General features: G+C 51.0%; 1 long non-coding RNA gene across 1 annotated transcript; it reads left to right on the top strand.

Annotated features, from left to right (window-relative positions):
* The first annotated feature begins 240 nt into the window (after positions 1-240).
* LOC132663725 (uncharacterized) lies at positions 241-4,857 on the top strand. The gene is made up of 3 exons (XR_009603244.3): positions 241-511; positions 3,307-3,446; positions 3,651-4,857. It is a non-coding gene; the product is annotated as an uncharacterized LOC132663725 (long non-coding RNA).
* Positions 4,858-13,192: the final 8,335 nt, after the last annotated feature.

The raw sequence follows: 13,192 nt of genomic DNA, 5'->3' as shown, positions 1-13,192 counted from the left end.
GAAGCTAAATTCGGCTTTATTTGCAGGACCAGATGAGTTCTGTCGGCTCAGGGAATTTTCAAAGCTTTGTCTTTTCTTTTAACAACGTGAGGATAAGTTACCGGCAACCTAAGGCAGCCTGAGTGTGGAGAGATGCAAAATTGTACGATAGCATACAGCCTTGGTTTATGTTTATGTTCAAACGTGTCGTAATACATTAGGCGGGCCAGCAGGGAGAGCTATAGAAAGGGGAAGAAAGAGTAGGCTTAGCACCACCCCCCCTCCCACGGGTCTCAGCCAGCTACCTGCTTTGGTCAGGTTTGTACCCAATCCTGGTTGCTGACTGATGTATCATGGGCTGGTGTGGGGGACTCACCTCCCACTGAAGCCGGTTTTACCATTTCACGTTGTGCTGGTCTATGAGAATCGCGGCAGGGGCTGTCGGCCTCAGATTTGCAGAGAAAATTGTTTTTGAAAGGCCTTACTATCCGAGAAATTGCTTTCAAAGAGGGTTGTCTCGTCATTTGCCTTGGTAAGTGCGGGTTGGAGGTTGTCATTTGGGGTACAGAAAGGGTATCTTTTGCTTAGATTGCTCTCCAACCCGAGCCCAGGTTGTTTCCAGTGCGATCAGTCCGATGAAGGAGTGATTGCGAACAAAAGGTCTTTTTATCAGACCCTTCTGAACACTGAGAGCCCAAAATTGGTGCGGGCAGCCGTGCAGGGAGCTATAGACAACCCCGGGCATGGGGAGGTGGGGCAGACGGATAGAAATGCTGATCTGGTGGCAAACATCAGGGAAATGATGGCTCTGGGGTCTTCACTGGTCACTGGCAGGTAACGACCAGTCTCTAAGAGTCCGGAGGGTATGCCCTTGGGATTTCCAGAGCTACCTCAGGGACAGTAAGGCTCCTTCAAGGAGGCTGGGAGCAAAGCCAGAGATATATTATTTCGACACACCAAACTGCTATGTCATGAAAACTGTTGGCCTATTTTTGAAAAACTTAGATTTTCCACGTTGCATTAAATACAAAACATTTTCTGCAGGAAATAAGAGTTATTTCAGAAATATTTACCAAGGGTCGTGTTGTGTGTATCCTGTCTGTTTTGGGTTTTAAAGATTATTGGGGCGCCTGGGTGGCTCAGTCGGTTAAGCGTCCGACTTTAGCTCAGGTCACCATCTCGCGGTCTGTGAGTTCGAGCCCCGCGTCGGGCTCTGGGCTGATGGCTCAGAGCCTGGAGCCTGCTTCGGATTCTGTCTCCCTCTCTCTCTGCCCCTCCCCCATTCATGCTCTGTCTCTCTCTGTCTCAAAAATAAATAAACTTAAAAAAAATTTATAAAGATTACTATGTACTAACTTACCTGATTTTTATTCAGTTCTGTCTTAGAATTCTTCTGTAAATCTTTTTCCATGCTTATTATTTTTGAGACAGAGAAAGAGCACGAGCGGGAGAGGGGCAGAGAGAGAGGGAGACACAGAATCGGAAGCAGGCTCCAGGCTCTGAGCCGTCAGCGCGGAGCCCGACGCGGGGCTCGAACCTACGAGCTGTGAGATCATGACCCGAGCCGAAGTCAGACACTTAACCGACTGAGCCACCCAGGCCCCCCATCTTAGAATTCTTCTCCAATTACTTAAGGTAACTTGCTACATTTGCAAAACGTGTATTTTATCCACACATGGCAGTAGCAAAATCTTAAAAAAAAATGTAAAACAAGGCAAAACAAAACGACACCTTCTATGAGCAGTGGATAGAGCACACATTTCAGAGACTCGAGGATTATTTACTGATGCTCGTCACCTCCTTGTCTCAAACACACATACACACACACACACACACACACACACACACACACACAACTTAGAAAGTCTTCCAGGAACTTTTCCCAAACATTGTGTGTGTGTCTGTGAGTCTTAGATTTTTGTTTTAAGTTATTTTCCTCTGATACTGTATTTCCTAAAATGGAGTTGATCTGGATGGATTTCAACCTCAGAGCGCTATCTGCTGTAGACTGTCTCCCCACCAAACTCCTGTGTTGAAACCTCACCCCAATGTGATGATATGAGGTGGGTGGGGCCACCAGGAGGTGCGTAGGTCAGGAGGGGGGAGACCTCCCCGATGGGATCAGGGCCCTTATAACAGACACCCCGGGGAGGTCTTGTCTCTTCCACCGCCTGAGGACCCAGGGAGAAGATGGCCTTCTGGGCACCAGGGGCCTCTCACCGAACACTACCTGTGCCAGCACCTTGATCCTGGACTTCAGATGAGGAGAGCTCTGTTCCTGGCCTGAGGCGCTGCTCTCTTTCCACCCTGCGTCTCTGGCTTGTCCTCTTCTGTGTCCTTGGATGAGTCTCTTCCTCCGGGTTCTGTCCATGTGGAACCACGGCGCCCGTGCCCAGGACTGACTCTGCCTGTCATCTCCCAAAACGACCTCATTTATTCCCGTGGTTGGAAATGTCTTCTCCGTGCTGACAACTTTTAAATTCATGCGAGTTAGTTGTGATTATATTAATCCGTGTAACAATGTAAAAAAAATGATGTTTTGAGTGCCCTTTCGGGGGCGCTCCACTTATAAACGTAGAATCTATAGACAGACATTAATCAACTAAAGCTAAATCAGATGGAGAATTGCCAGATCGAGAAGGCCTGTAATAAGAGGCCATGGTTCCCTGAAAACACGTAATTGGGGCATTTGATTCTGAAAAGTAGGCTGGAGGGGGAGGGGGCTTTCCTGAGGTTCTGATGAGGAATTTGGAATCTGAAGGAGGAAACAGAATTGACTGGGAGGAAGTGCGCAAGCTCGGTGGGTGGGACCGCGGTGGAAGGCCCCGCGGGGTGGGAGGGTGTGCTGTCGCACATGGCTGGAGGGGAACTCGAGGGCGGCCCTACACCGTCTGGCTGCCTGTTGCCATGTCACGTTTCCCCAACAGCAACATCAATAGGGAGCCATGGGTGTTTTGATGGGAATGGCAGGAGGGCGGGCAAACCGATAGGGTAGAGTTTGCATTTCAGAAAGTTCAGCGTGAAGGAGGCGAGACTTTGAGTGGCAGCCCATCCTGGTGGACCATTTGGGGGAGTGATGCTCGGTGACAGGAAGGTGTCTTGCCAGGGTCTGCCCTTCTGCGTGTTGTCTGCCCAGAGCCTGACGCGGGGCTCGAACTCACAAACCGTGAGATCCCGACCTGAGCCGATATCAAGAGTCAGGTGCTTAACCCACTGAGCCCCCCAGGCACCCCTTTGGTTTTGAATTTTTTACTCGTAACGCTTAGGATGATGTAAGCTCCAACATGTTTGTTGTTTCTCTTGGCTCATTTTTCCCCTCCTCCCCAGAAAATCCTCACCGTGGAGGCAAGAAGGCTATACTTTTTCAGGCACCACAGTATCGCTGAGCACAAGTGACATCTGGGACACGTGGACACTCAGTGGTATTTCTGTCGCCAATGAGCAGAGACAAGCACATTCTGGAGACGGTAAGGAGGTTAGCTTGCCGAAGTCAGCCTGGGATTGGCCGCGGGGGCGGAGGAAGGCGCCGGGGGTCACCTCCAGGCTTCTCGTTTCCATCACGGCGGAAAGGAAGAGAAAAGATCATTGGGGGGATAAAAGGCAGTAAGTGTTCGGAATGAATGGATGAATAAAGGCCTGAAAAGTGAGTTGATATTTGTTCCTCACGGCAGAGCAAGGATTGATTAACGGCTGTGAGCCCTGCTCTGGGCCAACGGTTTTGGATTACGTTCCAGTTCCAGTGACTTGGCTGAGCAAGCGAGGCTCACATGTGCCATCTCGCCGCTGTGTCTGGGCCCCGGTCTGGCCCGCGCGGCCCCCTGGAAATGACCCCGGCGAAGTCTATCTTTGTTCTCACGCGGCAAGGCCTCAGAAGCCCTGGATTCTGGAACATCTCATTCTTGCTGATTAAATTGTGCCACATGCAGAACAGCTGGGTTGTCTGTAGCAAATGCTTCCTTGGAAATACAATAGGGAAGAAAAAGGCTCTGCTGTCCTGCGCCCTGAGGGAAAGGAAATACTGTTGAGTCACAGATAAATGAAAAGACAGAGTTGTTTGAATTTTCCCTCAGGGAGCGTTCAACAGATGCATTTGCCTAGTTTTTTGTTTTTTGGTTTTTTTTCTCTCCTAAACCTTCAGGCTACCTGGAGGGGAGAAGCCCTGCTCCCTTCTGCCAGGATCTGCCTCCCTTCGGAAATGGCACTCTCTCCTCTGGACAGCAAAGATCGGCCTTGACGTTTGTCTGGAGACATTTGCTTTGTGGTCACTAGAAACTGGGCAGAAATACGAGACAATAAAAACGTATCCAATGGAATACCGAAGGTCTGCTGGTCTAAAAGCAAAGTCTTTAAAATTCTCATTCAATTGCATGAGAAAGAGGAAAAGGGACCGATCAAAATGTGGTGAAAATGAGAAGTTTGGCCCCGCTGGTGGGGGTGGAAGCCACTGAAAAGAGCACAACGGAACTTTCTGGAGGGATGTAGAGTTCTGCCTGTGGATGGGGGTTTGCATTATATAAGTGTATGCGTTTGTCGCAACATTAAAAGGTCCTCTTAAGATTTGTGATTTTTATTCTATGTAACCTTTACTGCAAATAACACAGAACAGACAACAAATAGTGAACTCAGTGACGACAGAAACCCTAGAGGATTTAGGGGTGAAGGGGAGTGAGGTCTGCAACTTGTTTGGAAACGCATCCAAAAAAACGTGGTGTACCAGATGCCTGGGTGGCTCTGTGTCTGAAGTGTCTGACTTGGGCTCAGGTCATAATCTCACAGTTCGTGGGTTCGAGCCCTGCATCGGGCTCCATGCTGACAGCTCAGAGCCTGGAGCCCGCTTCGGATTCTGTGTCTCCCTCTGTCTCTGCCCCTCCCCCGCTCTCTCGCTCTCTCTCAAAAATAAACATTTAAAAAATTTTTTTAAATAAAATAAAAATTAAAAAAAAAAAAAAAGAAACGTGGTGTTCTGATGGCTGGACAGACAGACAGAAGCGTGGATGAACAGGTGCTCCCAAAAGCCAGTGTAGTAAATGCTAATGGTGGAGGCGGGGTGGAGGTTACATAAGCATTCACTCTGCAATTCTTTTCACTTCTCTGTGTTCCGACTATTTTCAAACTAAGGCGATGGGGGAAAATGCATGGTTTAGGACTGTGTGAAACGATCATTTCCTGCAAAAGGCTAAATCTCTCTTTTCTTTTCAGAAATGTAGGATTATGATCACAAAAAGTCTTCCTCCCTAGGGTGCTGCCTAGAAAATGTGCGTGTTACCGCAAACCCAGGGGCACGATGCCAAGGGCAGGGTCAGGACCTTACCGCGAAGGGACGTTATTGTCAGCTAGTCTCCAGCACCAGGTGTGCCCGCCAGCACCCCGGAGCTCACCGTTTCAGCACCGTCCTGGTCCCCGACGGTGTGGTCACCCTCACCCACATACAAGGTCTTCAAGCACCGGTGTCCACGGCAGGACCCAAGGCTTTGTTTTCGTGAAGATACGTTCCAAAGAGTCGTGCACATACCCGGCAGTTCCAAGACGTTCTTTTGGCTGTCTCCAATTTTCTAGATTCATTTACCTAATTCGTTTAATCTCGTTTCTAATTAAGTATAATGATACTTTTCAGCGACAGAGCATGCATCACGAAGATGCATCGATACAATTACCCTGGAGACATTCACATGCATCAATATAATTCATGCTTATAATTTTATGTTTGCAACCCTGACTGGCCCAGAGTCGCCCTAAAACATCAACCTTTTCTTGCCCTCCTTCCTTCCACGGCTATTCTCCCGGTCAAAGTTTCTCACCGTCAGAAACGCAGGGTCTCACTGTACAGGGTTTCGGCCACAGTATGTGCAAAATGACTGCAGAGGCACAGCAATTAAAGCGAGCGGTGATGGAGAGAGTGTCTCTGCCGATGTCTGAGCCGAGGTGTTGGGATGAGAACGGGGTACCAGTCCGTCCCGCCGGCGTGAGGAAGCCGCACGTCCATCGGTTGGAGAGAAGGGGCTGGTGATGCAGCTCTGGAATCAGCCCTTTCCCTGCAAGGAAGGAGCCATGCAGGTGTCCACACGGCGCCCCAGAGGGATGTTCAAATATTCCAGCGCCCAGCTGGCACCCTCCGAATACACCCGGTGGAGGCAGGGACATCTTTCCCCAGCTTGCATTCAGCAGGCCACTCCTGGCAGGGCAGTCCCGAGGCTCTTGGGTTAAGGTGCCCCTGCCATTAGCCTCATGTCATTCATAATTTTTCTCTGCACTTGTATTTTTGTTTATTTTTTATTTATTTTTTTTAATGTTTACTTATTTTTGAGAGAGAGAGACAGAGACAGAGAGCAAGCGGTGGAGGGGCAGAGAGAGAAAATCCACAGCAGGCTCCAGGCTCTGAGCTGTCAGGACAGCGGGGCTCGAACCCACGAACTGCAAGATCATGATCTGAGCTAAAGTCGGACGCTTAACCGACTGAGCCACCCAGGCGTCCCTGCACTTGTGCTTTTTAAGTGAAATCTGGAGATGTGTGTGGGCAGAGGGTGGCTCCACCTTGTTTTGCCCGAGGCAGTCCCGCCCGTCCCAAGAGCCTGGGGCTGGGATCCTGGCTTGCTTTGTTGGTGGCGACTGAGAAAGCGGCAGAGACCTTGGGAGAGGGAGGGGATCCTCACAGGGGCAGCATGGACCCGGAACAGGCACTTCCCGGCTCAGACTGTGGATTTTGCCAGGAAACCACTGCAGATCAGAAGTATACTCGTGGACAATTGTGCTAAAGCATTCAGGGGAGTCCCGGGGTTTCTTCCAAGAGTTTCGAATCCATAGTTCGAAGAAGGGCTATGACATTGCACAGCAAATACCCACAGGCTTAGCAGCGGAGGTGAAGTGTAAACATCATCGCACCGAATGGAGTGCTCTTCGCAAGAAGCTTCTGCAGGACCACTTACGATCAAGGACCACAATTAGAGAATTAAGTTTTCCTTACAACTGAAGACACACTGATAGGAGGCGCAAACAGCCACTTGAACTATATACAAATCCGTGAAGCCAGACCTCCACCTGCCCCACAGACAGTCTGAGAACACAGTCAAAGGCCCCTGCGTTCACATTCACCCGCAGCATCACACACACCATTGGCGTGGGGGGTTCCTTACACCTGTTGGGAAAATAGGTTCCGCATCCGTCATTAGGTCTGGATGGAAGTAAGAATTTACCCTTCGAAATCTTTTATCAGAAATGTATCCCAATGTTGCTTCGGCCTCTAAAGCGCTCTGGACAACCCCCAAACCGTTTCTGTAACAAAGATCCTCCTCAAACTTAAACAATCATGGAAAATTATTTTGCATTTGCCAGTAGTGACTGACCTTACCATCACCTCTGTCAATGGTCAGTCAGTTGCTAGCAGGATGCATTTTGATGACATCAGTAAATCGATTTCAGAAAACAAAAAGCCAGAAAACTCTTATGGTAAATCAACTCCCATTGATAAAATGATTTATTGTGTTATATTAAATTATGACACCGTTTCATCTATTCCTATACTCATTTATCTACCCATACATGTATATACAACACATGTATCATTAGGGGGTAAATTTGTAGGTAAGTTTTTGTTGTTATTTGGGTATCACCCCTGCCCTGTGGGGCTTAATTTTAATCATCAACTCGACTGGGGCCACGGGGTGCCCAGATATTTGGTTAAATGTGATTCGGGGCGTGTCTGTGATGTGTTTTGGGGTCCGGACATTTGGACGTGCACACTGAGTAAAGCAGATTGCCCTCTGCACCGTGGGCAGGGCTCAGCCAGTCCTCAGGGAAACACAAAGCCGAGGAAGAGAGAACCCCCTCCCTGCCCGTCTTCCAGCTGGTGTATCAGTCTGCTGCCTTCGGGCTCCGACTCAGGCCAGAACCCACAATGTCAGCTCCCCTCCCCGGTCACCAGGTCGCAGATGGCAGGTTGTGGGACATCTCATAACGCCACCGTTTTCTGAGAAGCCTCTCCTCGGGGACCTGTGACTTCTTGCCTCTCCTTAGCCCTCCCAACAGCTACACCCCACCCTGGCCTCCACCTCTTCTCTGCTAAGTCTCTTTTATTCCTCTTTGTGCAGTTACTTGCCGAGTTGGCCTGGGACGGTAGGCAGGGCTCGTGTACCCTGAGGCTGTGGAACCAGCCTGGGCAGAGGCCCTTGGTTTGGTTGAGAATCAGCGAAGATGACTGAAAACACTTAGAAGATGAGGATTAAATTCTGGACGATTCCGTGCTGCTGTGATGAAATATTGCCCTCCCCCTTGCCTCACCCCTGCCTCCAGTGGCTTCATCAAAAGCCTCCCTCCTCCCAGCAAATGTGTCTCCTTCCATCTCAGCGGCCTCCAAATGCTCCCCCTGGTCTGGATAGGTCTGCTCGAGGAGCACAGAACCCAAGGAAGATTGTCCTACGACATCCGTGCCGAGCTGGGAGACTTCTTCCCGGGATGGTGCGTAAAGTGCTCGATCTATTGCAACGCCTGCATTTCTTGGTTTCCAGTTTGAAGACAGTGTCCATGAATGTTATTTCTAAGGATTTCCTTGGCCCGAATCATCTTGACATAGGTGGGTTTTGTGGGCAAAACCTTCTGCCCCAAACAGCAGGTGCAGGGCTCAAATTTGTTTTCTTCCCTAAATGTCATCTGTCGCTTTGCACCCGGACAACTCTACCCTCATTATCCTCACCATCATTCCCTTTTGTTTTTCAAACTTACCAGCACCATGGGGGAGTATTTCTCAGGCAGCACCCACTGTTCCAAAGCTATTTTGGGTTGCGGTGCTACTCCCCGTCGTAGTCCGTGGTTACCAGGGGCTTCCCTGGGCAGGGCCCTAGCGACTGGCAGGTGGTTCACACTCATCCGTCTTCGAGGCCTGTCTTTCTCCATCCTGTGTCTGGACTGTGGCAGCAGAAAGAGGCTCAGGGTGACGGCATCCACGGCGACCCTCGGTGCGACCTCTGGGGAAGCTTCCCGCTCTGCACTGTTTCCTTAGCCGAGCAACCACCTCTCACGGCCCGGCCACACCCACGTGAGTGCCGCTGAGGGTGGCTGTGAGATAACTTGCTCTCTGCCTTGTACCTGGCTCTTCTCTGCTGCTGGGCCTCTGCCAGCCGACCAGCTGATATTAGGTCCGGCTGCTTCCCTGCAAAACGACCCTCGCCCCAGCACAGAGCCCAGGGTGTTCTGGGGTCCAGGGGACCCCACTGTGGATGGGCCTCAAAGCACATTATTTCACAGACAGCCTCTTGGCACCTTCCCCAATTAATCTTTTGTTTAGTCCCTTTTGTTCATTACTGTGAAGTCAGTGCCTGACCTGGCCTTGAAACCCGTTATGGCCCAGAAACCCCCTCTGCTGTTCCGCCTTTGATGTGTGCAAGGCGGGAGGGGGCTTTGCTGCCACACGAAGAACAGGCACACTGTAACAAAGGGAGACAGATGCTGGGTGGAAAGGCCATAAAGATAATGATGCCCTCAGGCCAGGAGCTGCTCAGATTCCAGAGCAACTTGGGAATTTCCTCAATCAGAGCCGATGTGTTTGTGCAGGGGAAGCAGCAGACGCTGTGGGTGACGCAGGGCTGGAGAGCAGGTGCACACGCCTGCCCGGTACCGGGTGTGTGTGTGTGGGGGGGGGCGGTTCAGTGGAATAAATAACCGCGGCTTGGAGCACATGAATGAGATCAAAGATGTTGGTAGAAAAGCCACTTTGAGTGATAATTGAGAGGAATTTTAACGATTACAAATGGAAGACTAGAAAGGCCAGAGCAGGGCCCGCTGAGTCCTGGGGAGCACAGGAGCAGGCCCCCCGGGGGGAAGGGAAGCAGGCCGGCAGGTCCCTGATTGCCAACAACGTGTAAGTTATTCTCAGAGAGCGAGTTCCTGCGTCACTGCCTCAGCCCATCACCTCTGCCCGTTAGTGTTTCCCAATGGATCGGATGAGGGATGGTCACGATATTTAAAGCAAATGAGTGCCTTTTCCCTCTGGATGAAATCTTGCAGGGTTTTTACGTGTGAAGACACAAAACAGAGCTGCTGCTGGGGACAGAAAGGGGGTCGGTGGGGGCGAGGGGATGGAGTCTGCCTTGGACCCACATAGCAACCCCTAAGACAAAAGAGGTTTGTGTGCATGTGTGATCGTGTGTGTCATGTGTGTATGTGTACGTGCATGCATGTGAATGTGCGTACGTGTGTGGTGTGCGTGTGTGTACATGCGTGTATGTGTGTACGTGAGTGTGTGCATGTGTGGGTGTGGTGTGTGTGTGCATATGTGTGGGTAAGGTGTGCATGCGTGTGCACATACGTACATGTGAGTGTGCATATGTGTGGGTGAGGTGTGTGTGCGTGTGTGCATGTGCGTACATGTGAGTGTGTGCATATGCGTGGGTGTGGTGTGCGTGCGCGTGTCCGTGTGTGCGTGTGCGTACACGTGAGTGTGTGCATATGCGTGGGTGTGGTATGTGCGTGTGTCCGTGTGTGCGTGTGCATACACGTGAGTGTGTGCATATGCGTGGGTGTGCTGTGCGTGTGTGTGTGTACGTGTGTACACGCGGAGGCAACTGGTTATCACTAGGTTTCCCATCTCTTTTCGGACTTGCAGTATCAAACGTTAGCACTAAGCCTCAGAGTTCAGTTTCCTGAAAGACAGTCATGTCGTGTGTGTTCCTTTTCTTGTTATTTTCCTTGATGGTAACAATTTCTTCACTTTCCTTTCTGCCGGTCTTGCGCATCTATGCACTTTTTGTTGCGTGTTGTGCATTTTTAGGAGCGTATAGCGTTTAATAACATTTCCTGGAGATGAGGATTGTATAAGCTTCGTTTGTAACACTCACAGCCTTTCAAATACTCTTTGAGCTCAGAAGTACAACTGTGTGTGAACCCTTACGACCGCGGGTTATTCCCGACGGCGTCCGTGGGTCCTCAGCCTTGCCCGCCGCCCCCGCTGACGCCACAGGAGGCAGAGAACGGTGGCACCGCCCGGTTCCTGATCCGCGAATGAAGAGCAGATACAATGCCTGTTGTTTTACACGATTGAGCGTCAGCCGCTTTGTTGTGCCGAGAGACAAAACTGGGAGACTGTAAGAGACGGTCGAGGAGCAGTGCATGCTGGGGTTTGGGGGGCCGCACTTCCTGGGGGGACGGGGACTGAAACGCAGAGGGTTCCGGCAGTGTGGGCATCAGCCTGAGCCCACGGCATAGAAGGCGCAGGCTGCTTCTTGGTGCTTCTGCAGAGGTGGGAAGGGGCACGTTCTCACACACACCGAAGCGAACCGTGAGGAATCCAGGCAGCGAGTGCCGACAAAGCCCTGCCATTGGCCTTGGGGATGATGGTGTCCCCGGCCTTCCTTGGAGCCCCCTCAGCTCGGCAGGATCGCCCACCCGTCCGCACCGGCTCTCAGTCTGGGGGAAAACAACCTCAGGTTTGCCGGAGGTGAGGCACAGGCACCAGTCTTGCTCTTTTGTGATGATTCGGTAGCAAGATTCTGTGACAAGCAATTACCAGATGCACATTAAGGTGCAAACAGGAGTCGGGGAGGGGGTGGCCCCTGGGTTTCTTTTGCTAAGGAGCGTATGATTTGGGAATTGGTTACAAGAGAGATGGAGATTTCCTTTAGGGGTTCCGTACGGAGCACAGTGTCCCCAAACAACTTTAGGACCAGAGGTTCTTGCTGACAGAGCTCGGATCTACTCACAGACGTCGTCCCCATACTGCGCCATCAGGACGAGACAAATGTCCGGAGTCCGTGCAGCTCGGGGCGTGTGTTTGCGGGTGCAAGTCGAGGGGGATGTCCTCTTTCCCATACACCCACCCCCGCCGGCGGCCTGACTTGTTAAGCCAAACATCACAGAGACAACTTGCTTACAGGAACCGCTGTGTTCGGGGCGGCGGCCCGAGTCCAGCCCTCAGCTTCTCTCTCTGCAGGTGCAATCCCAAGCCTGCGAGCGGAGACTCGGCATGAATGGACTTTCCAGTCTCAAGACAGAAATGATGCCATTTGGCACCTTTCCTGACCACCGAGCTTCTGAACACAGAAGGGAGTTTGCACCAGCAGGTCACGGGGACGGGGGCAGAGACAGTCAGCCCACCGCGAGGACGCAGCCCAGAAGCTTACTTCCATCCAGCCCGCGGGAACAGGTATCACTGAGGATTCACCCAAAGCCTGGCGTGTCTTTTTAATTAAGAAATTCGGCGGGAAACAATGCACGGCATTGTCCGATGTGCTGTGGGGCACACTCCTACCTTTTGTGATTTTTATCCCTTACGGCACAATTGCCTTCCGGCCCATTACTTACGCGGCAAAAATGGTTTTGGCAAAAATGCTTGTGGCAACCGTGTGTACGGAAAAACTACTCAGAACCATCGCCATTAGCTGTGATGATGATTCTTATTTTTTTTTAATTTTTTTTAACATTTGTTTATTATTGAAAGACAGAGGGAGACAGAGCGTGAGCAGGGGAGGGGCAGAGAGAGAAAGGGAGACACAGAATCCCAAGCAGGCTGCAGGCACAGAGCCGGATGGGGGGCTCGAACTCACAAACCGCGAGATCACGACCTGAGCTGAAGTCGGACGCTCAACCGACTGAGCCACCCAGGCGCCCCATGATGATGATTCTTTTGATGACCACGCAGGCTGTCAAAATTTGACTGTGTGCTTTCAACTTTTCCAGGAACAGCCTGCAAGGGCAGTGACCCCAGCTTTTCTGGAGACCCCATGACTGTTCACTGCTATGAAATATGGAGCAAAATCCCCCCCCACCAAGAAGCCCTGCTTTCCTTCAAGGGAGGAGAGGGTTGGAGAAGGAAGCCCGGACTCACATGGGTGAGGGTCAGGACAAGACATCTGGTGGCTGCCCCCGTTCTGTTTGGGCTACTGTCTTGTCACTGAGCTGGACACATTTTAGGGCACATTGATTTTCTAATTTTGTAAGATACAGCCTATTTGTCAGAGGATGAATGTTTTCATCTATGACTAAGAGTGTCCTCTACTTGATTTCGGGCCAGTGGACTCTTGATTTCGGGTCATGATCCCAGGGTCGTGGGATCGAGCCCCACTTCTGACTCCGTGCCGAGCATGGAGCCTGTTTGGGATTCTCTCTCCCCCCCTCTCTCTCCCTCCCAAATGAAAAACTGTTCTAAGAAAACAAATTTTTAAAGTTTAAGAAGAGATTCTCCTCTACTGGTCCCTGGGATGGAACGGTCGTGCCCATTCCCCTCTGT

This window comes from Panthera onca, chromosome D4, assembly GCF_046562875.1.
Source record: "Panthera onca isolate mPanOnc1 chromosome D4, mPanOnc1 haplotype 2, whole genome shotgun sequence".
Classification (NCBI taxonomy): Eukaryota; Metazoa; Chordata; class Mammalia; order Carnivora; family Felidae; genus Panthera; species Panthera onca.
The sequence above is the reverse complement of the archived record's forward strand: the minus strand, read 5'-3'. Positions and strand labels throughout refer to the sequence as shown.